This window comes from Neopelma chrysocephalum, unplaced genomic scaffold (genome assembly GCF_003984885.1).
Source record: "Neopelma chrysocephalum unplaced genomic scaffold, ASM398488v2 Primary Assembly neopelma1_88, whole genome shotgun sequence".
Classification (NCBI taxonomy): domain Eukaryota; kingdom Metazoa; phylum Chordata; class Aves; order Passeriformes; family Pipridae; genus Neopelma; species Neopelma chrysocephalum.
Genome location: NW_020897750.1, coordinates 321307 through 325778, shown reverse-complemented (window position 1 = coordinate 325778; position 4472 = coordinate 321307).

Sequence of the window (4472 nt, the reverse complement as noted above, 5' to 3'; positions counted from 1 at the left end):
CACAGGGATGCACAAACTGCAATCTGGCCACCTCTAGCTGACTTTCCACCCCTGTGCCATGCCTGGTCTACAGAAAAGAGGTAGGAAGCCGGCAGGGATTTCTCTGTACCGCCTCACCAAGCTGCAGGGCAGCTCTGCTGAAGCTCAGATATGGACAAATCCATACTTTTCTGCCCCAAAGGTGGACAGCAGCACCAGTCCACAAGATGGAAAACCAAGCCACACACATTCCCATCCCATGCTATTTAACAGAAGTATCAGCCTTATCCATGGCATTATCATGTCTGTCTTGTATTTATAAACAATATCATTTTTCTTATTAGCCCAAGGGTAAAAAGAGGTCACACAAACCATTATACAGCCTAAAAGCCAGATATTAATTTTAAAAGACTGTAACAGCTTTGTGCTCTGCCAAAAAAAAAAAAATAAAATAAAATCACCATTTCAGATGATGTCTTATATGCACTGGCTTCTCGGTAAAAGGAATTTACCTTTTCATTATTATTTACTGACTGTGCTTGTATTTCATTTGTATGGATTTTATCCAGTGAACCGGTGGAAAAGACAGCAGCCTCAGAAAAATTTAATAAAAAGATGGAGACAGTGAACAATCATTGGAGTCTGTATCTTGACTCTTGAGGTCATATTTCTGCTTCTTTTATTATGCTCATTTCAGGGAAACAAAAAGCATTTCAGGGAAACAAAAAACTCCTGGATGGGAACAAATCAGAGCTGGTAATGGCACTGCTAGATTCTTCAGGAGCAGCAGTGCCCAAAAATATGTCTGCGACAAAATCAAAGAATTCACCCGCACTGTTCAGCTTGAGCAGCCAGTTTGTCACACAAATAAATATTAAAAATCCCCAAGACTTTTTAGCAGCTTTCTAGTCCAACTGCACATACTCTCACATGGCTGAGTCAAGATCTGTGTTTTGCAGCACACACCGGTCCCTCAGAGGGCTGTACTGGGACCAGTACTGTTCCACTTCAATGACAGAGGGAGCAAGTGCACGCTCAGCAAATTTGCAGATGACACCAAGCTGAGTGGTGCAGCTGGCACACCTGAAGGACAGGGATGTCCTCCAGAGGGACCTGGACAAGCTCAAGAAGTGGGCCCAGGGAGATTTTGTTGTGGCCTTTCAGTATTTATAGGGGGCTTACAAGAAAGATGGGGACAGAGTTTTTAGTAGAGTGCTCAGTTATAGGACAAGGGATAATGGTTTTAAAGGAAAAGTCAGATTGGATGTAAGGATGAAATTTTTTACAGTGAGGGTAGTAAAACACTGAAACAGGTTGCTCTGACAGGTGGTAGGTGTCAAATCCCTGGAAACATTTGAAGTCAGGCTGGACAGGGCTCTGAACAACCTGATCTATTTGAAGATCATTCTCTGCTCATTGCAGTGGGGTTGGACTAGATAACCTCGAAAGGTCCCTTGCAATCCAACCCATTCTATAGTAACACTACATTATACCACAACAATTAGAGCTTGCAATCTAAGTTGAGGCACAATTGTATATAAAATCAGGCTTCATTAGTGCTTCTACTGATAGATTCCTTTATCCAACAACTACGTAATAGCCAACATCCACACCAAAGAAAAAAACCAGAACTAGGAACCTAGGAATTCTCCTTTGAGAGCATTAGTACTAATACCTTAGTGAAGTCTTCAACAGCCAAGGTCTGCTTTGATCTTAGTTATGTCTCTTCAGGGTTTTCTTTGCTCCTTTCCTTAAATATCTCAGTACTGTTTAAAATCCTTTCAATTCCTCAAGCAAGAACTTGCATATTGAATAATATCAGGATTGACCAATTCTTCAGAAGTACTAGTTAAAACAAGGAAGAGCGAGAATATATCCCATTTGCTAAGTCTGATGTTTGAAGTCCTCTACAAGTTATACCAGACAAATATTGGGGAAAGTGGGGGAAGACCTAAATCTTAACTAGAAACCTTTTATCTGTCTGTTCAGTAATGGAGACAACAAGGACATTTTTAAGTACCTTAAATCCCAGGGTAAAACCTAATTTAGGTTTGGCCCAGGAGCTTCCAGAGTCAACACTGAGGTTTTTGTAATAAGTTTTCAAGGATTCTGAACTTGAGGGTTTTTTTTCACTGGCTTCCTTCATGTCAACTACGAGCTGTCTATAAGAACAGCTTTCATGTATTAAAGGCAGAGCAACTTACCAGGATACAAACAGAATCTTTAGCTATACCCACTGTGCTCAAGGAAATAACACATAGATTTCAGCAACAGGAAAATAATATTTGAATTGGATTCCATCACCACCTTTAAAACCAATTAGCTGGGGTTTTTTTTCCCCCAAGACCAGTGAGGTTCTGTCTGAGCTGAAAAGAGGCCAACCCTTCCCTAAATCTAAACAAATATATGTACTTAGGTCCTAAAATAAGAATCAATGCTCTATGTGCCCAGCACTAGAAACTAAGACTTCAAGTTCAACCACTGGATTTCTTGAGCTGTCTCTACTGATCCCACCCAAAACAGCTGCAACATTTCCCATATCTGTCAAGGGGAAAAGGAAAAACACGTACAAAAAGCTTTCCAAAGGCAGCAGAGAGTGGCCTAGCTGGCACTGAGTCAAGTAACAACTTCTATGCACTGGCCTCCTTCTATTAGTCATTGTAGTACACATCGCTGCCCTATAAAAATACTTCTCCAAAGTTAATAAAACCACCCAAGGAATGTGGATCTCATGTCTGTAACAAATCTGGGATATGGTCCAGAACCATCTATTAGTAGTCACCACTGCCTACACAGCCTCCCTGAACACTTTTTCAGACAAGTCTAGGGACAACACCAAACACCTATCAAGAGTCAAAGAACACACAAAAGGTCTTGCTTAGTAAAGATGTAAAGGTTCAAGAAACCTACTCAGCTTATTCATTCACCTACACCTTTTCCACTCATTCAGCAATTAAGAACTGACTGCCTTTCCTCATGGTCAGTGCCACTCATACAGCTCATCTACACATTTCCTTTATAAATTCTCTCAAAAATAAGTCAGACTTTGTTAAAAATTAGTTCAGTGGAGGCTATTTGTAATGAATTACAGAATGCCTTTTGGCTTGTCAGATAACATTTCATTACAGTGTCATTGTATTACCTCATCATCCTTCAACTTAGCTGGACTTTTTGCCTTAAAATTCAGTTTTGCCCTAAGTGAGAAGCAAACTGCAGTCTTTTGCACTTTCCCAAAGCTCACAATCCTGTTGCTGTAGACACGTGCACCTAACAGAGCACCTCAGTGAGCATAGTCAAGATTTCCTAAAACCACTGCAGCTCAGTTACTGATGATCAACTCCAAAAGCAGGAATAGAGCAGAGGGCTCATAAAACTGACCGTGAAGGTTCTCTTAGGAATCACACATTTAAACCTTCACCAAAACAGTTCTTGTTCCACCTACAGAGAAATATATCACAATCCATACCTTGAGAAATATTTAAAATATATATACACACATCAATATTTATACATAATAGATTTTTAAATGTGTCACCTAAACTGTATTTTATATGTGTATGCACAGGTGCACATGCAGGCATGTTTTTAAAAAGGTAAGTTGTCCTTACAAAGCTTCCTATTTTGAGTGCAATCCAGGAAAGCTCAAGCTCACGGCTATATCCATAAATTATGACAAACACATTCATTAGCCCAAAGCTTGCAGGACCAGTTCATCTTAATAGTAATAACATAACTCAGTTCACAGTTGAGCTAGGTTCACATTAAGCAAAAGACTTTTGCTGTGTCTCACTTGTCTTACCACTCCAATCCTTTTAATATAAACAACTTCCTTCTTAAAGGCCTGCCATGCTAAACCTGAAAACACTTCTCTGAAAACCCCTTCCCCGGTGTTTTCTCCCAAGGTCACATACCTCCAACAGGCTTCACAAGCAGATTTCCAAGACACAGATATGCTGCATGTCCATATAATATTCAATGAATAAATATATTTGTCCTTGTGCAAGTGCACGAACTGAGAGATAATGAAAAGCAGATCAGGAAACCCTTTTTTTTGGAAACTATGTTCTAACATTTTTAAATTCTGATTTGTAGAACAGTAACATATTTTTCCAGCATTACATTTAAATTCTCTTTACCGCAGGAAAAAGTTACTTAAAAAATGAACTCTTAAATTTAGAAGCTAATAGTTTTCCAGTTAATTATATATTCATTAGTTTAGTCTCCCTGTTATGGTTTCATGCTGTAATTTCAAGTTCAGTCTGCATGAGGAGTCACTCCTACTTAGAAAAGAAAGGATAAACACCAAGCCATAGAGTCCAAGGAGAGGGAAAATAGGAAAAAAAAAGTCAGGTTAGAAATCAGGTAAGAGCTCAACTACAACTGGTCCTTTATGTCAGTGACTGAAGTTTCCATGACTCTAACATTAAGTTCTCAGGAAGTATAACTGTTTTAATTACATACATTTAGAGAACAGTATAAATGCCACACAGACC